The sequence below is a fragment of the Cetorhinus maximus genome, chromosome 19 (genome assembly GCF_964194155.1).
Source record: "Cetorhinus maximus chromosome 19, sCetMax3.hap1.1, whole genome shotgun sequence".
Taxonomy (NCBI): Eukaryota; Metazoa; Chordata; class Chondrichthyes; order Lamniformes; family Cetorhinidae; genus Cetorhinus; species Cetorhinus maximus.
The window spans coordinates 51,032,785-51,057,049 of record NC_135897.1 but is presented as its reverse complement, the minus strand read 5'-3'; the positions used below and the strand labels follow the sequence as shown (position 1 = coordinate 51,057,049).

Sequence of the window (24,265 nt, the reverse complement as noted above, 5' to 3'; positions counted from 1 at the left end):
TTGTGTAGAGCATTGTGCTTAATTTGTGCCCTGTTACTGGACCCAATTATTACAATCTCCATCACAATAGAAGGATTCATTGCAGCAACTCAACAAGATGACTTTGACAGTGCCTTTCTGTAATTTCTATTGCAGAGAAAGTCAAGAGCAAAAAACATCAGTGGAATACCCTCAGGCTTGCCTCTTTTCAGTCCCCAGGCCAGCTGTTAGGCTCCACCTTCTTCGGCTGTTCCTGTGCCATTCTAGGGCTTTGCTCTCTCTCTTTCTGTATCCAATCCATCTCCACTCCCTGGCTTTCCTCTGTTGTCTACCGCCAAATGTCACTTGGGCTTTCCTCACTTTTCCAAAAATACTGTTCTTAGGGTCTATCCTCTTCCTCTCTTCCACAAATACTGCTCTTGAACTTCCTTTCTCACCCACCAATGTTACTCCCTCTCCCCCACTGGCACAGCACTCTTGACCTTCCATCATTTCTCCCTTCCTACCAAGATTGATTTATACTTCCCTCTCTCCTCCCTCATCTGTGGGACTGTGCGTTTCTCAGCCTTCTCTGTTTCCCCCACCAGTGCTACTGTCAATCTTTCTTCTCTCCCACTCTGTAACAAGCTCCTGGACTCTCTTCTCTTTCCTTAAGCATCATTCTCAAGTTTTCTTCTTTCTCTTCCCCAGCCCAAATACTGGTCTTGGATTCTCTCCTCAGCACTGTTCCAATGTTATTATTCTGATTTTGAATGCTGCTACTTTCTGTGGTGGGAACTCTTAACCTTTGAATACCCAATAACTGCGTGCAAAAATTGGAAAAGCTAAAACAGAAGATAGGATTCCCAGAGTGGCATATTGGAAGGAGCTTCATCCGTAAATTTGGTGCACAGATAGAGTACTGAAAACTCATCAAACATGGACCTTGATATAAGTGACCTTAGCTCTCATGCTGCCATGTTTTTGCAGAAATTAGCTTACTAAAGATCACTAAGGCTTTGTCCAAAAAATAATCCACATAATATCTTTTCTCAGCTAGGGCTAAAAATGGTTCAGTTACAAAAGCAGCTTGTAGTGCAAAGGGTGGGTAAGATATCAACATTTTTTTGTAGCACTAGCAGAAGGGGAACAGTGAACAGTTTTCAGCAATAGCCACTGGCAGCACACAAATCACTGCAGCTGGGGAAACCTATTAAGAAGAGACTCATTGCAAAGAGCTTCTTGTGCATTCTACAGCTGAGGACCATAAAAGACTATTGGCATATTTATAGTTAAGGAGCTGCTAGTTGCTTTACCTTGTGACTAACAACTGCCTAGGATCAAATTTGGTGTACTTTTAATAAAAACTTTTTTTGTCAGTTTCTTTTCAATGTATTGGAAGAATGACAATCTACAACTATTCCAAGTGGCATTATTTTTATTTAGTGAATGAATAGCCGTGATACTCGAACACAAGCAAAATCACAATGCATGTGGTAGGAGAGATCAATGTGCTTTTCTGCAGCTTTTTAAAGAGCTCAAATGATTTGCGAACTTCAACTTTCTGCTTCCTCGCATTCCCTCTGTTAAAATATTCTCCTAATTGAGGGAACAGCAATGGGGGTTGATGACATTTGAAGCACTGAGCTTTCCAGGGGTTTAGATGCCCTGATACTTGCATGCAGGCTAACCCTGGCCCAGAGATTCTGATCTCCGGAGGGTCATACCCCAGAGGATGCACTGGGGGACACACTGGATGTCCCCATGCAAGGACTGCACAGGAATTGCCCGGGAAGTTTCATGAACAATTACCCTGCACCGGGAATCGACCAATACTCCAATACAAATCAGAGACTTTGGATGGTTCCCACTTATTTAGCAAATAGTTATCCAGGAAAAGTTAGAAGAATTAAGTCTACTTCTAACTCCTGGATAACCAAAGTACTGACCCCCCTGAACCCCCCCCCACACCCCAGATCACTCTCCACCAACTCCACCCTATATCTACCCAACCACCTCCCCATCCCCCCAAGTATCCCCCACCCCCTGACCTCAACCATCCTCCTGCCCCCTGACTACACCCACCCCACAGCCACCCTCCCCACCCCTCTGACCACCCTCCCAACATCTATCCCCCAACTACATCCCTGCTCCTCCTGACTATCCCCACCACCGCAAGTACCCTCTATCCCCAACTACCATCCCTACCCCCACCAACCCCCAACTAACGACCCTCCCTCCCCGCCCTGACCACCTGAATCTCCAACCCCACTCCAAGTACCCAGCTCCCCCTTCCCCTGGCCACCCAGCACTTCCAACGCCAACACCCCCGACTATCCAACTCCCCCAAGCCCTGACCACCCTCCTCCCTCCCCCGACCACCCGACCACCCTACCCACCCGCACCTCCCCAACCCCCCTCACCCACGTACCTTCCACACTTACCTTCTCCCTGGCTTCTCAAAGGTGGATGGACCTTTAAACATGCCCTCTTAACAGCAGCTAGTGCTGTAAAAAGGGGTTGTGTCATCCTTCCCCCTGACACTGCTGCCCTGCACAGAGAGGACTTGGGAACCAGCTAAGCTGCACATCTCTATCAGGCCAGGGTTGGAAATTCAGATCAGAAATGTGCAGCTCCAGACTAAGTAAGTAAAAAGAGCAGAGTGACAATCTGACTGTGTCTGCCACTCCCAAGGGAGCTCTGGCCTCCTAACTTCCAAATGCATCCCATGCTGCAGTTACTGGGGCTGAGATACTCTCCTAGATGGGTGTGTGGGTTTCGGATGTCAGGATGTTCTCCATCCCTTGCTTGGAGAAACTTCTTCTGTGCCCCCCCCCCCTTCGGTCCTGTAGCAAAGGAGCAGATATAACGTTTTTTTTAAATTCTCCTCTTCCTCAGGATTTAGGCCACTTCTTAGACAGAGAACCATTTGTGTCCTTCTGAGATGACGTGTGCCTCCAGACTTAAGCCAAGTCCTATATGGTCAGGGGAAATAGGAATTCCACACATACAGGGTGTGCCTGCCCGCATCCATTTAAGTGGCCTTGGAAGGGGTGGACCAATACTCTGCCTCTCAGGAAGTCAAGTGAAAAATTCCAGATTAGGTCATGACCTGGAACATGTGGATCCTGGCCTATTTCTGAACAGTTCCACCAAATTTGTAACAGAGTTACAGTGGGAGTTTACCAGGAAAGCCGAATAAATTGATATGCATATAGATTGCGTTCACCGCTGGTATTGTATCAGCCTACTGGCAGATTACAGTGCAGACAATCCTTCTTCCAACCCTTGCAATATCATTGATATGGAGTCAAATGCTTACCAACACAATCCAAATATTGTGACATCCTTTCTTTTAAAGTGGCATACAAGAGGTGAGAACTTCCTAATTAATTGTTTAAAACGCTAATATGAAAGCAAAACACTACAGATGCTGGGAATCGGTAATAAAAACTCTGACAAAAGACCATTGACCTGACATGTGACTTTGTTTCTCCAAAGATGCTGCCTGACCTGCTGAGTATTTCCAGCATTTTCTGTTTTTATTTCATTGTTTAAGAGACGCTGAGACATTTTTACTAAAGGTGTTATATAAATACAAGGACAATTTTATCCTAAAGTAAGTTGGAAGGGTCATGTAGCATACTTGACTTTCACCCAGGACCAGCTGGAGCCTCTGCACACACCTCTTCTGCTACTCACTGTTGACCTGTTTCTCATGAATGTGTTACAGGCAGCAAGGGGTCAGTTCAAACAGCACTGTTTTCCTCTTACTACCTGTCTGAAAACAGAAGATGTTTTGAATTAGACTTTTTTTTAGAATAAGCGGTGGCGTAGTTTGCCAACCCCTCAAGTTTTTGTGTGATCCAATTTTACTAATAGTCCCACAGCAAACTTGAGTTAAGATTAACTCAGCAGGTTAGTTTATTGTACGCATTCAAAACCCACAAAAAGTAGTGCTAGCAACGTCCCACTCCACATTCACACAGTAAAGGAGGGTTGGGGGGGGATACAGAAAAGGAGGTTTGAGAGTACAAGTGCCACAGAGTAAATGAATATTGGTTCACGCATGTTCCAGAGTCCCAAAGTCAGAGTTCATTGAGGAAGTCTTTCATGTAGGCATTCAATGGTCAGCTGGCTGGAGACTGGTGTTGTAAGATTCGCTTTTTCAGGTGACGTCGATGCCGCAAGATGAAGTGGGCATGCAGAGATTGCATCAGTCCTGTAGGCGAGGATACAAAATCTTCCAGTAGAGTCAGGTTAGATGGGCCGGTGGACAGAGCTTGCTCCTGTGTGGACAGAGCTTGCTTCTGTGTGGGCAGTTGGGTGTTAAACGTGAGACTGGTTGCACAGCTCAGAATAGTAATATTAAACTGCTCAACAGGACAGAGTCTTGGATCATGTGACTTCCTTCTCCACAGCGACTTCAACAAAGGATGTTTATCCAGCATCTGGAATTTGGCTTTGTTTTCAGGACTGATAATATCTCAGCCATTATGGGTTGAAATGGGTGCCATTCGTACTGAGGGCCCGGTGTTTGGGGAGCTATTGTCTCAGCAGACCTATGGATTCCACTAGCAAGGTTGGCTTATCAAATGCAAATGGCATTCCTGTAGCTCCCTTTGAAATGGGTCTGAATAATCCCAGGTGGTCTGTTATAAGTTCCTTAGTCATAACGAGGTGTGGCATTCCCGAAATTGAGAAGAGAATTCTGTTGTTCTGGAGACCATTGGGGACAATTTCCAGACAGAGGGTCAACCATCTTAATCATCCTTGTTCAGCAGAAAAGTCCAGTTTGAAAATAAGAAATAGTAATAAAGATAGAGTTTTTAAATATATACAGGGTTGGGTTCCTTATTGGAAGAACCCAAAAAAAGTCACTAAATAATGACATCCAAAGAGTCTGTATCTGCTTAAATACATTAACATCTCTGTTGAAATAATGGAAGGAAGAATTTCAAACATATCTGTATTTCATTATTCCACAATAATATTTCAGGGTTTACGCGAATTAGTAAGAGACATAGCGTGACAATATTGTTTATATATTTGTCAGCATTGTTTTGTGAAAGGAAAGTCATGTTTAATCAATTTATTGGATTTTTTTTGAAGGAGTAACATGCTCTGTGGATAAAGAGGAGCCTGTAGACGTACTGTACTTGGGTTTCCAGAAGGCATTTGATAAGGTGCCACATCAAAGGATATTACCCAAAATAAAAGCGCATGGTATGGGGGTAACATATTAGCATGAATAGAAGATTGGCTGGCTAAATTTGCAGATGACACAAAGATAGCTAGGAAAGTATGCTGTGAAGAGGACATGAGGAGGTTGCAGACAGACCTAGATAGATTGAGTCAGTGAGCAAAGATCTGGCAAATAGAGTTTAATGTGGGAAAATATGAAGTTGTTCATTTTGGCAGGAAGAACAAAAAACAGAGTATTACTTAAATGGAGAACAGCTACAGAATTCTGAGGTACAGAGAGATCTAGGTGTTCTGCTGCATGAGTCAAAAAAAGTTGGTATGCAGATACAGCAAGTAACTAATAGAATACTATCCTTTATTATGATAAAAATTGAACATAAAAGTAAGGATGTTATGCTTCAGTTATACAGGGCATTGGTGAGACCGCACCTCGAATACTGTGTACTGTTTTGGTCTCTTTATTTAAGGAAGGATGTAAATGCGTTGGAGGCGGTTTACTAGATTGATTCCTGGAATGAGTGGGTTGTCTTATGAGGAAAGGTTAGGCAAACTGCGCTTGTTTCCACTGGAGTCTAGAAGAGTGAGGGGTGACATAATTGGAGCGTACAAGATCCTGAACGGCCTTGACAAGGTGGATGTCGAAAGGATGTTTCCTCTTGTGGGTGAGTCCAGAACGAGGGGGCACTGTTTTAAAATTAGGGGTCGACCTTTTAGGACAGAGATGAGGAGAATTTTTTTCTCAGAGGGTTGTGTGACTTTGGAATTCTCTGCCTCATCAGGCGGTGGAGGCGGGGTCATTGAATATTTTTAAGGCAGTAGTAGATTGATTCTCTCACTTAACAAGAATCTAAGGTTATCAGGGGTAGATGGGAATGTGGAATTCGAAACGCAAGTAGATCAGCCATGATCTTATTGAAAGGCAGAGCAGAATGGTTCGAAGGACTGAATGGTCTACATCTGTTCCTATTTCTTATGTTCCTATTATGTTCTTATTGCACTGAAAAGCTTGTAAAAATATATGCCAAATATGGCCTTTTAAGGAAAGAAAATTTTCTTGCCTTCCCTTCACCACATTGCACAATATTTTGCAGACCTCCCCCTAAGATTACATGTTGTTGGATCCCAAATTGCAAATGCGTGTTGGTGGTCCACTGACCAATCAATACAATATAGTGACAGATTGATTGTTGAACCTTGCTGTACAAAACCTCTACTTAGCCATTCCCTTTAGGAACTAGCTAAATGGAAGAATACACAATTTATATCAATTAGATAGGAATTTATAGGCCTTATGTGAACACAACATGAGTGACTGCTTGGCTGGTTCATTGCTGCAAATTCAAATGGGTTTGAAAAAGATGGAGGCCATCAGCTGAATTTTAACTTGCAGGAGTGTATGGGTTTGGCAGCAGGTGGGGTCTGACAGTGTATGACTTTGGCATTAAACTGCAGCTTGTCCAGCTTCATGACAGCAACCCCCTCAGGAAAGGTGGGTTGCTAATTTCAATATGTCAATTGTTCAATTAGAGCAGTGTTAACATGACTTTTGGAATTAACTGTGAGCACGAGCTCTCTTGAACTTGCCAACACAAACAAGGTGAGAACACATCGGCAGAGGAGGGGACTTAAGATATAACAGGGAAATATGCCAATAAGTACTGAAACCTCAAAGCTGCTTTCTCGTCTGATTGTGTGTAAGGCTTTGTTCACAGCATTTGCGTAGAGAGGTTACTTTCACAACATTTGAGATTTCTTTGTCTGATCTCCACTTTGGAGCTCTGATCGATTATAGTAACATAGGTGCCACTAATGGGGTTTTATTTTGGATTTCAGATGAGGACCAAGATTATTAGCAGCAGCACCAGCCTGCTCCTCAGAGGCCGGTCGCTCTACAGGAGAGAGGGGATGAGCAGAGAGGTACAACTCACAGGAGGTGATACCTGCAACGCAGGATGTAACAGGCAGAGGATCAATTTCCTGGATATGTAGGAACATCAGTGACTCAGAAGGCTCAGGATTTTGCATCAGGTTGTGACAGACATTAGTAGCGTGCTGGAACAAAACTGCTGCCAAGTGGACCTGGTGGCCACTTTCTTTCAGTGGTTGTTAGCCATTACCACCTTCAACTTGTTTGCTTCTGGCTCCTTCCAGAGCACTACTGGAGACATTTACAGGATCTTGCAGCTGGCAGTCCACAAATGCTTAAGACCGGTGGCTGATGGCTTGTCTGCCAGGACCAGCAATTATGTCAACTTTGCCACTGATGATGCATGTCAGAATGAGTGGGCTGTCAGGTTTTACACTCTAACTGGCTTCCCACAGGTTCAGAGTGTCATCGACTGCATGTATGTGGTCACCCCCAGACCAACCAGCCATATTCATCAAATACAACGGTTTCCAACCCATCAATGTGCAACTGACATGCAACCACAAAAAGATGTTTATGCTGGTGTGCACAAGATTCCCAGGCAGCTGGCATGGTGCTTTAGTCTTCACAGTCCACCCTTCATAATCTCTTCGCACTTCAAACTAGACTTGCTTGCTAGCTGCTTGGAAACAAAGGATATCCATGTAAAAAGTAACAACCATGAGGAACCCGACCGTTCAGTCACAGGAGTGATACAATGAAAGCTATTTGGTGACTAGACATGTCAGTGAGCATGCCACAGGCATGCTGAAGATAAATAAAAGCAAAAAACTGCAGATGCTAGAAATCCAAAACAAAAACAAAAATACCTGGAAAAACTCAGCAGGTCTGGCAGCATCTACGGAGAGGAGCACAGTTAACGTTTTGAGTCCGGGGGGGGGTGAAGGGAAGATGTGTTTGGTGGTGGCATCACGTTGGAGTTGGCGGAAATGGCGGAGGATGATCCTTCCAGAAACATGATAGGGTCCCCCTTGTCCTCACTTATCACCCCACCAGCCTCCGCATTCAAAGGATCATCCTCCGCCATTTCCGCCAACTCCAGCATGATGCCACCACCAAACACATCTTCCCTTCACCCCCACCGGCAGCATTCCGCAGGGATCATTCCCTCCGGGACACCCTGGTCCACTCCTCCATCACCCCCTACACCTCAACCCCCTCCCACGGCACCTTCCCATGCAACCGCAGAAGGTGCAACACCTGCCCTTTTACTTCCCCTCCCCTCACCGTCCAAGGGCCCAAACACTCCTTTCAAGTGAAGCAGCATTTCACTTGCACTTCCCTCAACTTAGTCTACTGCATTCGTTGCTCCCAATGCGGTTTCCTCTACACTGGAGAGACCAAACGCAGACTGGGTGACCGCTTTGCAGAACACCTTCGGTCTGTCTACAAGCGTTACCCAGACCTCCCTGTTGCTTGCCATTTCAACACTCCACCCTGCTCTCATGCCCACATGTCCATCCTTGGCTTGCTGCATTGTTCCAGTGAAGCTCAACGCAAACTGCAGGAACAGCACCTCATCTTCCGACTAGGCACTTTACAGCCTTCCGGACTGAATATTGAGTTCAACAATTTTAGATCTTGAACTATCTCCTCCATCCCCACCCCCTTTCCGATTTCCACCCTCCTTTTTGTTTTTTCCAATAATTTATATAGATTTTTCTTTTCCCACCTACTTCCATTATTTTTAAGTGTATTTCCATCCATTGTTTTATCTCTACCTTTAAGCCTATTTCGATCCCTCCCCCCCACCCCACCCCCACTAGGGCTATCTGTACCTTGCTTGTCCTGCTTTGTACTCTTAATTAGCACATTCCTTTAGATAATATCACCACCTTCAACACCTCTTTGCCCTTTTGTCTGTGACATCTTTTGGCAATCTCCACCTATCACTGGCCCTCTATCCAGCTCTTCTTGTCCCACCACCTCCTTAAACCAGCTTATATTTCACCTCTCTTCTATTTTTACTTAGTTCTGTTGAAGGGTCATTCGGACTCAAAACGTTAACTGTATTCCTCTCCGCAGATGCTGCCAGACCTGCTGAGTTTTTCCAGGTATTTTTGTTTTTGCTGAAGATAAATGTTAGGTGTCCAGACATGTCTGGAGGAGCCCTGCAATATGTACCAGCCAGGATCTTCAGAATGCTTGTGGGGAGCTATACTCTGCATAACGTTATACAGCAGCAAGGTTTAGACCTGCAGGAAGAACAAGGTGCAGAGCACAGAGTATCTTCAGATGATTCTGTGGAGGAGGAACACGATGCAGCCAAGGCACCAGCACATTGCTGTCTGGCATGCCTTCATTATTCTGAGGTTCACAAAGGTTCCACCAGTTCAACCACCTGATAGCCACAAGCAAAACCCACTTTCCCACCACTTCCCTAACACAAAGCAGTCCTGCAAACAACCAAGCAACCTTTTCACTGCCCCCACCCGCTCAGTGTCAATTCTTGTCTTACCATTCATCGCAAGTAAAAGGGTCACTTGCCTGGCAGCAACCAAAAATGTGCAAAGCGGGAAAGTGATGAAAACAAACAATATTTATCTGGCTAGGAAACTTTCTAACAATGTGCAACACACTCATGTGCATACCCATATGCAGCTACACATCATTCCTCTTCCTCTGCTGGAAGACTGAGAAAAATTCAACAAAGCATTCTGACCCGAAAAGAAGCTCCAGAAGCAGAGGCACAGGAAAGAGTCACCAGCAGAAAGCTCCAAAGAAAAGCTTGGAAGCTGAAGGCACAGATTTAAAATTCCTTACTGCAGAAGAATCTGCTGAATCTGCTTCAAATCCAATGAATCTCCTCTGCAAATCCATCTTCAGAGTGAAGAGTTGGCAGAAATTGCAAGAGTGAGCTAAATCTTTCAAAATTCCAGGCTGCAACAAGTCCTGCGAAATCTTTAAAGTAACTCGGTGTCAGAAGTGCCGTTTGAAAGAAACCCATCACAAAAACTTAATCCCCAAGTCGGAGCCTGAACATGTGGCATCCAAACTCATCCGAAAAAAAAGAGAAAGAATTAATTAAATATTTTGGGAACATTGCGACTGTTCAGCTCATTAAAAAGCAAGCAGAAGCTCGAACTCAATGGACTCACGAGTCAAAAAACTAAAACACTGACCAAGAGATGTCTACAGGCAGCCATCGTTAAAACTTTTGCAATCTGAATGTTATTGTCATTCTAGTGAAGCCTGTCAAAACTGGCAAGCACGGGAAATCCTTTTGTCTTAGAGTGAACGGTGACGCCATCTTGAAATTCAGACAGCTCTTAAAGCAGAACATACACTTCTAAAATTTTGAACACGGATCAGAATTCCACACTTTCAAGTCAATTCAGATTAATCTAAGGCCCAGATCAATCACAAAATTGGGGACTTTGGAAGAAAAGACTCCTAGGTTTAAAAAAAAAGTCAGAAGAAGAGCAGGTGAGCTCTCTCTGCTTTGCCAGTACGCCCGGTTGCGGATGACATTTTTGCAAGGCAGGGAATTAATGAATCATCTGCAAATTTTGAAGAGCAACTAGGATCATTTGACATTTATTTTAATCTAAGAAGCAACAAAATACTTGAAAGAGTTAAATTCAATAAGAGAGTCCAACAGCTAGAAGAACCTCTTGATTGATTCATCAATGATCTATATAGGATACCACAAGGTTGTGAGAACAGAAATTTAAAATCAGAATTAATCAGAGACAGAATAATAGTAGGAGTACTGGATGATGCACTCTTTGACCTCCTGCAAGCAAAGAAAGACCTAATCCTGGAAAAGGCAATCCAGATAGTTAGATAGTCAGAACTCCATAAGCAGTACAGGACTGTTTTAAGGGAACAGAAAAAATCATGGTGTAGAGGCCAACCCACAGTCCAGCTAGTTAAGCAACAAAGACACAGAGACACTCTAAATCAGGAAAAGCAATACTTGAACCAGCCAGCAGAGCAACCATGCCAATGCTGTGGAGTGAAGCGCCCCCACAGACGAGATCAATGTCCTGCAATTTCAGCCCAATGCTTTCAGTGCAACAAGATGGCGGCGGCGGCAGCTGGGGGCGCCCGTGTGGTGGGTTCGGTCAAGGCGGTGAAGCCTTTTCTGTCCCGGAACCAGAGCGAAGCCAAGTGTCGGGTGCGGGAGCTTTACCGGGCCTGGTACCGGGAGGTGCCCAACACCATACATAAATTCTACCTGGATATCACAGTGAAACAGGGACGGGGTAAAGTACGGGAAATGTTCATGAAAAATGCCCACGTAACTGACCCCCGCATTATCGACTTGCTGGTGATTAAGGGTAAAATGGATCTTGAAGAAACTATTAAAGTGTGGAACAGCGGACACACATCATGCGTTACTTCCATGAAACAGAAATACCCCGACCCACAGATTTCCTCTCCAGGTTCTATGGGGGACACGAGGTGTAAATAATGAGAGAAAATGGCTATTGTGAAATAAATATTAAAAAATAAATAAAAAATCTTGTAATGTTAAAAAAAAAAGATTGGACATCACGGCAAACCGCTTGGGAGAAACTCTGAAACGCAAAGAAGGCCCAAAGATTATCTGTGAGGTCGAGACTACAAGCCCAGAAGAGAGACAGCCATGCTTCTTGGGTGAGTTCAAAGATCTTGGTTTCTCATCTTGCAATGCGGATGATTCAGTCAAAGGCCTCCTATCAATTTTTAAATTAGATACAGGGGCTAGCGTAACAGTCCTGTTGGATGAAGAATGATGGCTAGAAGACCTTTCTTTATTCATTCATGGGATGTGGGCTTCGCTGGCTGGGCCAGCATTTATTGCCCATACCTAGTTGCCCTTGAGAAGGTGGCGGTGAGCTGCCTTCTTGAGCCGCTGCAGTCCATGTAGCGTAGGTACACCCACAGTGCTGTTAGGAAGTGAATTCCAGTGACAGTGAAGGAATGGCGATTTATTTTCGAGTCACAATGGTGAGTGACTTGGAAGGAATTTCCAGGTGGTGGTGTTCCCATCTATCTGCTGCCCTTGTCCTTCTAGATGGTAGTGGTCGTGGGTTTGGAAGGTGCTGTCTCAGAAGCCTTAGTGAGCTTCTGCAGTGCATCTTGTAGATGGTATACACTGCTGCTACTGTGCAAGGGTGGTGGAGGGAGTGAATGTTTGTGGACGGGGTGCCAATCAAGCGGGCTGCTTTGTACTGGACAGTGTCAAGCTTCTTGAGTGTTGTGGGAGCTGCACTCATCCAGGCAAGTGGGAAGTTTTCTATCACACTCCTGACTTGTGCTTGTAGATGGTGGACAGGCTTTGGGGAGTCAGGAGGTGACTTACTCGTCGCACGGTTCCTAGCCTCTGACCTGCTCTTGTAGCCACAGTATTTATATGGCTAGTCCAGTTCAGTTTCTGGTCAATGGTAACCCCCAGGATGTTGATAGTGGGGGATTCACTGATGGAATGCCATTGAACATCAAGGGGCGATGGTTGGATTCTCTCTTGTTGGAGATGATCATTGCCTAACACTTGTGTGGCGCAAATGTTACTTGCCACTTGACAGCCCCAGCCTGGATATTGTCCAGGTCTTGCTGCATTTGGACATGGACTGCTCCAGTATCTGAGGAGTCACGAATGGTGCTTAACATCATGCAATCATCAGTGAACAACCCCACATCTGACCTTATGATGGAAGGAATGTCATTGATAAAGCAGCTGAAGATGGTTGAGCCTAGGATACTACCCTGAGGAACTCCTGCAGTGATGTCCTGGAGCTGAGATGATTGACCTTCAACAACCACAACCATCTTCCTTTGTGCTAGTTTTGACTCCAAACAGTGGAGAGTTTTCCCCCTGATTCCCATTGACTCCAGTTTTGCTTGGGCTCCTTGATGCCACATTCTGTCAAATGCAGCCTTGATGTCAAGGGCAGTCACTCTCACCTCACCTCGGTACAGTCCTTTTGTCCATGTTTGAACCAAAGCTGTAATGAGGTCAGTAGCTGAGTGGCCCTAGCGGAACCCAAACTGGGCGTCGGTGAGCAGGTTATTGCTAGGCAAGTGCTGCTTGATAGCACTGTTGATGACCCCTTCCACTACTTTACAGATGATGGAGAGTAGACTGATGGGGTGGTAATTGGCTGGGTTGGATTTGTCCTGCTTTTTGTGTACAGCACATACCTTTGCAGTATCCATTGCCTTCAGCCATTTCTTGATATCACATGGAGTGAATCGAATTGGCTGAAGACTGGCATCTGTGATGCTGGGGACCTCCGGAGGAGGCCGAGATCCACTTGGCGCTTCTGGCTGAAGATTGTAGCAAATACCTCACCCTTATCTTTTGCACTGATGTGCTGGACTCCTCCATCATTGAGGATGGGGATATTTGTGGAGCCTTCTCCTCCAGTGAGTTGTTTAATTGTCCACCACCATTCACGACTGGATGTGGCAGAATTGCAGAGCTTAGATCTGATCCGTTGGTTGTGAGATGCTAAGCTCTGTCTATCACTTGCTGCTTATGCTGTTTGGCAGACAAGTAGAACCATAGAAAAGTTACAGTACAGAAGGAGGCCATTCGGCCCATTTTGTCCATGCCAGCCCGAGGACACCCAGGTGCCCTTTCTAATCCCACCTTCCTGCACCCGGCCCATAGCCCTGCAGCTTACAGCACTTAAGGTGCAGATCCAGGTACTTTTTAAAAGAGTTTAAAGTTTCTGCCTCTACCACCAACTTGGGCAGTGAATTCCAGACACCCACTACCTTCTGCGTAAAAAAGTTCTTCCTCATGTCCCACCTACACCTTCTGCCACTTATCTTGAATCTATGTCCCCTGGTTCTAGAATTCTCCATCAAGGGAAAGAATTTTATCCTATCCACTCTATCTATTCCCCTCATAATTTTGTATACCTCAATCAAGTCACCTCTCAGCCTTCTTTGTTATAAGGAAAATAACCCCAACCTATCCAAGCTCTCCTCATAGCTACACTTTTCTAAGCCTGGCAAAATTCTTGTAAACCTCCTCTGCACTCTCTCCAGAGCTACTATGTCCTTCCTGTAATGTGGTGACCAGAACTGCACACAATACTCCAGTTGTGGCCTCACCAGTGTTTTATACAATTCCAACATTATATCCTTACTTTTATGTTCTATACCTCTGCCAATGAAAGAGAGCATTCCATATGCCTTCTTTACAATCTTGTCTACTTGAACTGCTGTCTTCAGGGACCTGTGTATTTGTACGCCAAGATCTCTCACTTCATCTACCCTTGTAGTCCTGTGTTATAGCTTCACCAGGTTAACATCTCACTTTTGGCTATGCCTGGTGCTGCGCCTGGCATGCCCTTCTGCACTCTTCATTGAGCTAGGGTTGATCCCTAGCTTGATGTTAATGGTACAGTCGGGGATATGCCGGGTCATGAGTTTACAGATTGTGTTCGAGTACAATTCTGCTGCTGCCGATGGCCAAAGCACCTCATGGATGCACAGTCTTGAGTTGCTAGACATGTTCAAAATCTATCCCATTTAGCACATGGTAATGCCACACAACACGATGGAGGGTATCCTCAATTTGAAGGCGGGACTTCGTCTCCACAACAACTGTGTGGTGGTCATTCCTACTGATATTGTCATGGACAGATGCATCTGTGGCAGGCAGGTTGTGAGGATGAGGTCAAGAATGTTTTTCTCTCTTGTTGGTTCTCTCACCACCAGCCACAGACCCAGTCTAGCAGCTATGACATTTAAGACTCGGCCAGCTCAGTCAGTAGTGGTGCTACTGAGCCACTCTTGGCGATGGACATTCAAGACCCCACCCAGAGTACATTCTATGACCTTGCCACCATCAGTGCTTCTTCCAAGTGGTGTTCAACATGGAGGAGCACTGATTCATCAGCTGGGGGAGGGTGGTACATGGTAATCAGCAAGAGATTTCCTTGCCCATGTTTGACCTGATGCCTTAAGACTTCATGGGGTCCGGAGTCGATGTTAAAGACTCCCAGGGCAACTCCCTCCTGACTGTATACCACTGTGCCACCACCTCTGCTGGGCCTGTCCTGCCAGTGGGACAGGACATACCAAGGGAATGGTGATGGTGGTGTCTAGAGCATTATCTGTAAGGTATAATTCCATGAGGATGACTATGTCAGGCTGTTGCTTGACTAGTCTGTGAGACAGCTCTCCCAATTTTGGCACTAGCGCCCAGATGTTAGTAAGGAGGACTTTGCAGGGTCAACAGGGCTGAGTTTGCCATTGTTGTTTCCGGTGCCTAGGTTGATGCCGGGTCGTCCGTCCAGTTTCATTCCTTTTTTGTGACTTTGTAGCAGTTTGTTACAACTGAGTGGCTTGCTAGGCCATTTCAGAGGGCACTTGAGAGTCAACCACATTGCTGTGGGTCTGGAGTCACATGTAGGCCAGACCAGGTAAGGACGACAGATTTCCTTCCCTAAAGGACATTAGTGAACCAGATAAGTTTTTTTTTTACAATAATCAACAGTGGTTTCATGGTCATCACTAGACTTTTAATTCCATATTTTTATTGAATTCAAATTCCACCACAGCTGTGGCAGGATTCAAACTTGGGTCCCCAGAGCATTACCCTGGGTCTCTGAAATACTAGTCCAGTGACACAGGCACCTCTGGTTTTGAACAAGAGATACACCACTCTATGGGCCCAGAGGAATCTGTCTTCCAGTCATCGACATGATTCTGGAGCCACTAAGGCATGGCGGCAAAAAAACCTTTGAGCTGATTTACGTCATCTGTAACCAGTCTTTCTCCATCATGAGCAGAGATGGTTGTGTAGCCCTGAATCTCCTCAAAATGGCAGAAGATGTCAAGGCAACCACTGTCGTTAATTATATAAAACTGCAAGTTTCTGAGCACTCAAATAAAAAAGAGTATCCTAACTGGGACTTCAGCTCTGAACTGTCTTCTCTCTTTGCGGAGCAGTTTTTCCCATTCCTGTTACAGGTGCTGCAAAATCTACAATGGTCAGACCAATGAACCACCCAGGACGCCTCCAGTGGAGGATGTAAAAGAGAATAACCAGAAGTCCGATGAGCCTCAGCCTCCAGATCTGCAGACAGTACAACAGGTCAACACTGCAACCACCGAACATACCCTGCATCTCCCAGCCAGCACATCAAAGCCACAAAAGATGCTGGAACCTGGCAGCAGCCGCCCATTGCCGACAGAGAAAAGCAGAGATCGGTGTATCACTAAACCTCATTATATTCACAGGAATGCTCATTTTCCGCCACAGAGGACATCACCATGACCCACACAACAGCAGAAGTGAAAGAAACAACAAAGAGATGAGCATAATATTCATCCGCTGCACAAGAAGTGAGTTAGGGTAGCAACCACCGACCAGCGCAACAGCCGAACTGACCAAGTGCGGTTCAACATGAAAGAATGCATGAAGAGGATGAAAACATACCCAGATGCCAGAACAACCCTAAAGAAAGAAGCAGCAGCCCACCACTCCTCCAATAGCAGTACAAACAAGATATGGAAAGCTCATAAGGCCTCCTGACCACCTGAACCTTTGAATTCAAGAATTTGATGTGGGGAGATGGAGTAGTGATAATGTTGAAATGACAATGTAAATGTATGATAGCAATAACAATGCAAGACATAAGGGAGGGAAGTATAGTATAAGGATCTGGAACATATAAGGTTTATGTAGGACTGAGTACAGTTCCACCCACACAGTGATGTAACAGAGCACATGACCCATATCCAGGATCAGTGTGGTGTTGGACAGAGCCGTGTGCAGACTTAAGCATGGAGACAGCTCCTAGCTTGTACCTTTTACTGCATGCTTGTAAACAGTTCTAGTAGTTAATAAAGATTTACAGTTAACCTGCTAATGACCACGTAGATGTAATCAAATCTACCGAGGTGCAACCAATACTCCACAACAGTACATGCAAAACAATACATTGAAGAGGGCTAAGAAGAGTAGTAGATTTATCAACCCATACGTTGTTATGTACTTTCTTCGACAGCAGTAATATTCACTTACTATTCAGATGATCTCGAAATCATTTAACACATTTAACTAAATTCTATTCCAATGTGCTTCAACACCTTTTCCTTGGCACATTGAGGTATTCTGTTGACTCTTTGAAGCATGTGTTATTTTGATCAATGTGTGCATTTTTGCTTTGTTCTATTTTGTTTCTGTCCCAAGTAGAAAGCTTTACAGATATTGGGCCAGATTTTCAATTGGGAAACACTGGTGTTGAGGATCTCCCACCCATTATAGAAAATATCCAATTTTCACTTCCATTCAAAATCTACCCCATTGATTCAATTCACAGGAAAGCAGTTTGAAACTCACTATATCCGTTCTCAATATTTGTACTACAGCACTCCCATCTGTCATGCTGAAATGGTGCATAATGCCAATTGCTTTTTTTTGTTAAATTTCATAATAATGATACTTCCCTGTCATACAGGGATGCAAGTAATATAAAATTAATCTACTATTTGGAATTCATGAATGTTACATTGTTTTTCCGATTGGTCTGATAACTACTATTTTAAGAACCATTGCTTTACTAAGGAAATGTTGACGACCTGTATAATAATTTTTTAAAAAGGCTAAATGTCTGGTTCCTACCAATTACATGCAGCCACTGTCAATGTATGTTTCTTTCCCAGTGACATCTTTCAAATCCATGATTATACAATCATGTAAAACATGAATTTAGAACAATTTTTTGTGTATTCACATAGAAAGAAACCTTATTATAATGGCTTCCAAACATCTGTAGACTTGTCACACTACTAATTGAAACTTTATTTTCAATTGCTAACACCTTAATGTTCTGATTTCCATTCAAAATATCCACATACTCATCCCTGCACCTGCTGAAAATTCACACACCTACATTAAGAGGACCGATACTGTGCCTAGCAAACCTTTCCCACTCTTTGCAATTCTAGCTTTGCTACATGGGGAAAAGAGAGAAAGCTGGAGGGTATCATCCCCATTGCACTTCTTCAGTCTATATTTTCAACAACTTGGCAATTTTAGTGAAAAGATCACTGCTATGATAAGTGTTTCTCCTGGTGGCCAGTTTGTGAGCAACATTGATAATCTGCCCACCCTCCCAGTTTTGGATCGTACATATGCAAGTGATACCAAGGAGCAGCAGAGAAAAAAAAATTATTTATAATTTAATTTTAGAGATAAACATTTAATTCATGTGCCCTAACTAGGAGGTCTTTGATACTAAGGCATGTCCAATTGGCAACCATTAAAATTTCTAATGAAAACTCAAATAACAAGAGAAAACAGAAGGTAGCTTTATCTTGCTTCCTTTTAAAGATCCGAAGTTCAGGTCGTTTACTAGCAGACATGCATTTTATTAATTTAGATCCAGTATCCAATGTTTAATTTAAGTTGCAAATTAAGTTCTGCCATGCTACCTGCTAAATTGCCTGCTCCATATCCAACAGCAAGTGTGCTTGTCTTTGTACATTGCTGAATACTGGGGTATTTTTCACATGGTATCTATCTTTGATAGAATTCTCTGCTTGATTTACAACTAGCATTTGAAGTACTACTAGCTCAGCTGTTAATATCTTGTTAAAATGTAAAAGTCAGCATTGACTGAAGGGATGAGATGGTGACTCCATAATTCACAATATTTGTTCTTTTTTAAGCAAACTAAAATGTAAGCAAGTTCTTTTTTGGAACTTGAATATATATTTAAATAAAAGCAAACATATGGTGGATGTTGGAGATCTGAATAAAAACAATGTGCTGGAAAAACTCAGCAGGCCAGGCAACATCTCTGGAGAGAGAAAGGGAGTTAATGTTTTGAGTCCAATATGGCCCTTTGTTGGAACTGGAGAGAGGTAGGAATGTGATGGGCTTTATGCTGTTGAAAAGGGAAGGAAAGGGTTGGGTAGAACAAAAAGGAAGGACAAGAATACGTTAGAGGGCAAGAGAGATTAAATAACAAAGACATAACACAAACAAAGTGAAGGAGACAAACAGAAATCCCACTGGAGAGAAGAGCAGTACTCCTTCAAGGTAGGCATTCCTGGGAGAGATGTGGCAGTGAATTAAACATTGAAATAAAAGCAAAATACTGTGGATGCTGGAAATCTGATACATATTGATCTGTATCCAGCCTAAAATGTGAAGCCTATTGATATGTAGATAACTATGTCTGAAAATGTTTATACCTTAAATCAAATTTATTAATGACTATGCAAGACATTCATTTTTTACTTTCACTAAATAATTACCAATTAGCAATCCCCATATACTGTCTCATATTGGAAGCCTTCAGAGCTATGTCAGATAGTACAGTATTTTCAAAATCACTCATGAATCCACAAAAGCTTTGTTACTAATTTTCCTTCTGTGGAATGACACTGGCTATTTTCTCCTGTGTAACTGCACAACTAATAGTTTACCTGCCTTATCGCTCATATCACAATGTTGTTGCTTAACACAAAACAAACTGAAGGCTCCTTATCTGTAAATATTCTGTTTGGGTTGAACCTAGCTTTAATCAACTGGGTGTCAACACATTGAGTCGTAACTTCTGAGCTCCAGGGCAGTGTATCTGGGGGGTACCCCAAACATGCGCTGGGGAACACCCCCCAGAAGTTCCCAGGTAAGGATTGCATGGCAATTGACTGGAAAGTGCAAACTTCTCATGGGCAATTGTCCTGCAATGGGAACCATCCGGAAATTGAGGTTTAATTCGCAAACTTTGGATAGTTCTGACTGTCTTACATCAAATAGTTAACCAGAAAAAGTTAGAAGAATTAAAGCCACTTCTAGCTTCTGAGAAACTATTGTACAGACCCACACTGACTCCCCACAGGATTTCCCCACACCCCTGAATGCCCAGGGGGCACCCCTGACCCCCACCCACCCCCCCACCCCTCCCCCCACCCACTCCTCCTCCACAGGGCTGCCCACTCCAACGGGACTCCCACACACCCCCCTCACAGGACTCACCCAAACCCCCTTCCCCTACGGGACTTCCCCCAACCCGATTATCCCCCAGGCCTGGCCCAAACTTACCAGCCCCCCTGAATTCACGATACCCCCCCCCCCCCCATCAACTGCGCAACCACCCCCACAACTGGCCAACACACCCCCCAACCCCTGACTGGCCACCACACCCGTCACACCCCAACGCCCCCACCCTGACTGGCCGACAACCCCCACCCCGGACGGACCGAAACTCCGAAACCCCCCCTACCACCCCACTTCTGGCCGAACCACCTCCCACCAACCCGACTGTCCAATGCCTCCCCCACCACCTGGCCAAACTACTTCACTGCCACCCCCCCTACCCCCCCCCACCAACAAATTGGCTGATCCCCCTCCCCAAAACCCCCCTCATTCCAACTGGACAATACTCCCCTACCCATCGGCCGAACCCCACCACCCCTCTCCAGCTCGCTGAGGCCCCATCCAAAATTCTAACCACTTACCTGACAAACCTATCTTCTCCCTGATTTATGGCAGCTAATGCCACAAAAAAGGGGGCCTGGCCTCATTCTATTCAATTCAGCAGCACTCGACTGAAGGCTTCAGGAGTGCGCTGCACTGTACAATTCTCACCCGGCCTGAATCGGAAGGTGAGGCGAGACAGGATTGAAAAAGTTTAAAGGTAAGGAAAAAGGAGCGTATAGGCAATCCGACTATGACTGCCACTCCATGAAAGTTCAGACCCAACGTAATGTAAAGCACATAACCCACAGGCAGTTGTTTCCATTCTGATGGCATTCTTAGGTAATATAGTTTGCATAAATACTTCTGTCATTTGCTTGATAATATGTTCTTTTCAATGATATTTTGATGCATTTACTGTTCACAAGCCAATGTGTCCCAGTGCTAAGTTCTTTGAAAATCTTTGCTGATGAGTTCAGACTGACAATCTTTCTTTAAATGAAATGAGGGCATCGCTCCTTTTGTTGTCCATCCCTAATTGCCCTTGAGCATGTGGTGATGAATCGCCTTCTTGAACTGCTGCAATCCATCTGGTACAGGTACACCCAGAGTGCATTGAGGAAGGTAGATCCAGGATTTTGATCCAGTGACAGTAAAGGAAAGACAATATATTTCCAAGTCAGGACGGTGTGTGGCTTGGAGGGGAACTTGCAGGTGGCGGTGTTCCTATGCACCTGCTACCTTTGTCCTTCCAGATGGTAATGGGTTTGGAAAGAGCATTGTTGAGTTGCTGTAGTGCATCTTGTATATAGTACTCATTGCTGTCACTGTGCGCATTGGTGGTCAGTGGTAGAGGAAATGATGTTTATGGTGGTGGATGGGGTGTCAAACATGTGAACTGCTGTGTCTCAGATGATATCGAGCTTCTTGAGTGTTGTTGGAGCTGCACTCATCCAGGCAAGTGGGGAGTATTCCATCACACTCCTGACTTGTGCCTTGTAGATGGTGGACAGGCTTTGGGGAGTCAGGAGGTGGGTTACTCGCCACAGGATTCCTAGCCTCTGACCTGCTTTTGTAGCCATAGTATTTATATGGCTGGTCCAGTTCAGTTTCTGGTCAATGATAACCCCCAGGATGTGCATAGGGTGGTTGGGGGGATTCAGTGATGGTAATGCCATTGAATATCAAGGGAAGATGATCAGATTCTCTCTTGTTGGAGATGGTCATTGCCTGGCACTTGTTTGCCGCAAATGTTACTTGCTACTTGTCAGCCCAAGCCTGGATATTGTTCAGGTCTTGCTGCATATGGACATTGACTGCTTCAGTGTCTGAGGAGTCACTGGACATTGTGCAATCATCAGTGAGCATCCCCACTTCTGACCTTCTGATGGAGGGAAGGTTATTGATGAAGCATCTAAAGATGGTTGGGCCTAGGACACTACCTTAAGGAACTCCTGCAACAACATCCTGTGACTGAGAAGTTTGGCCGCCAACAAACACAACCATCTTCCTTTGTGCTTGGTATGACTCCAACCAGTGGAAAGTTTTCCCCCCAATTCCCATTGACTTCAATTTTGTCAGGGTTCTTTGATGCCACAGCCAGTCAAATAGTGTTTTGACATCAAGGGCAGTCACTCTCACTTTACCTGTTGAGTTCAGCTCTTTTGTCCATGCTTTGACCAAGTCTGTAATAAGGTCAGGAGTTGAGTGGCCTTGGCAGAACCCAAATTAAGTGTCAGTTAGCAGGTTATAGCTGAGAAAGTGCCGCTTGATAGATGACGACGACACCTTCTTTCACTTTGCTATTGATTGAGAGGAGACTGATGGGGCGATAATTGGCCAGATTGGATTTGTCCTGCTTTTTGTGGACAGGATGTGCAATTTTCCACATTGTCGAATAGATGCCAGAATTTTAGCTATAGTGAAACAGCTTGGCCAGGGGCACAGTGCAGGCCTCTGACCTGTTCCCCATACCCCTCTACCAAACCCTAACCTCCCCATAACACCCATTGCCCCCACCCTACGATCTCCAACAGTACGCACTGGGACACGAGGATTGCCCCCATCCCTGTCAGGGTACAGACATATCTCATCCTAAAGCCTGCTGTAGACTAATTCCCACTTGAGAGGAAACCAAGCCTGTCAATCAGGGAGGGAAACTGTCAGTGATGCAAAACACACCAGACCTTGAATTCCAGATTTCCTGCGCTCTACTGGCCACCTCCATTGCCCCCGCATCCCCACTCCGCCACACCAAGCGGATCAAGAAAATTAAAATAATCCCCATGGGCCAGGATTTTTCGGCCCTGTCACGGCGTGTCTTACCCCCAGCGGATGCGGCGACCCATTTAACTCTCCATTCAGTTCGGTTGGACTGTAATATCCTGCCAGGCGGGAGGGGCCATAAAATCCTGACCATGGTGTCTGATTGGCTCGAATATCATTTTCATAATAACAAACCCTGGTAACGCATGTTCTGACTGTCTCAAATTCACTGCACAGGTAGGAAAACTATCAATGAGCAAGCAATCACAAAGCCACTCAATAAAATCATTCAAACATTCTTCAAAATGGTTTCAGTGGCTATCTTCATTTCTCATCTACCCATGAGATGGTTCTAAAAATAACATTTTAATATTAATAGCTTCTTTGCCAAATGTTGCGCTGTGCCGACAGGCCTCAGCTGTCTAATTTAAAATCTATTATATACAGCATTGCAACAGAATTATATCAATCTCAGTGTTCCAAGCCAAAAGGTCATCTTTGTTTTTATAAATAAAGTTTCCCTGGAGGATGGGGAAGCTAGAGTGTTTTAGTCAGATGTAACAGAACTAAACCTATTGAGTGATTCTGCACTGATACTTTAAAAATACTTTAAGTCCTCGCCAATCTTATAGAAGAGTAGGAGGTGAACAAATTGAGGTGTTAAGGATGATGAAAGGAGTCGATAAGGTAAAGAGTGAGAAAAACTATTTCCTCTGGTGACAGAGTCCAGAGAAAGGCATTACAACGTTAAAATTAGAGCTCGCCTGTTCAGGGGTAATGGCAGGAAACACATTTTCATGCGAAGGGTAGTGGAAATCGGGAACTCTCACCTCTAAAAACTGAATTGAAAATTTCAAAACTGAGATGGTTAGATTTTTGTTAAGTAACGGTATGGAACATTACAAAACCAAGGCAAGTAGATGGGGTTAAGCTACAGAGCAACTATGATCTAACTGAATGCCGTAATTCCATTTCTACGTCCTAAATAATCTTTCTCAAAAACAATATTTTCAAATTAGACAGATGTCTTTTTAAAATTTGAATTAATATTCTTTGTCCATACTTTTATTTGTAGTTTATTGCAATTTTAATAGTTTTTGATTGAAAAGATTAAACTTACATAATTAAAAATTCTATGCCTTACGTATGTCTACCACACCCAGAGGGCACAGGAAAATAACTGAGAAGTCCAAATGGCAAGTGTTTGACATGTTCACAAGACATAATGCATATTGATTTATTTAAATTTCCTATTTTCCTGCCTTTTATGCATGTCTGATTTCTGTCACAGTCATGCCGTTGCACATCATGGGCTCAAATAAATAAAACAACAAATCAATGTTAACCTCACCAGGCTGATTGTCTGCAATATGAACACAAGCAGGAAAACTAGCAGTAAGCAAATAACAGCAGCCATGTGAAACAGTAAAAACAGCAACCATAAAAAAAAAGCAGTAAAACATAGCTACCAATGAGTAATCAACAAGTATCACAAAACAACCAATCCAATTGCTCAAATAGCTTGGCAGTCA

At 44.2% G+C, this 24,265-nt stretch overlaps 1 protein-coding gene and 1 pseudogene across 6 annotated transcripts in view; one reads left to right on the top strand and one right to left on the bottom strand.

Annotated features, from left to right (window-relative positions):
* The window catches only part of naaladl2 (N-acetylated alpha-linked acidic dipeptidase like 2), a 955,971-nt gene that overhangs the window by 154,632 nt on the left and 777,074 nt on the right, over nucleotides 1-24,265 (bottom strand). The window lies entirely within an intron of this gene.
* On the top strand, nucleotides 11,115-11,538 carry LOC144693796 (NADH dehydrogenase [ubiquinone] 1 alpha subcomplex subunit 6 pseudogene; annotated as a pseudogene).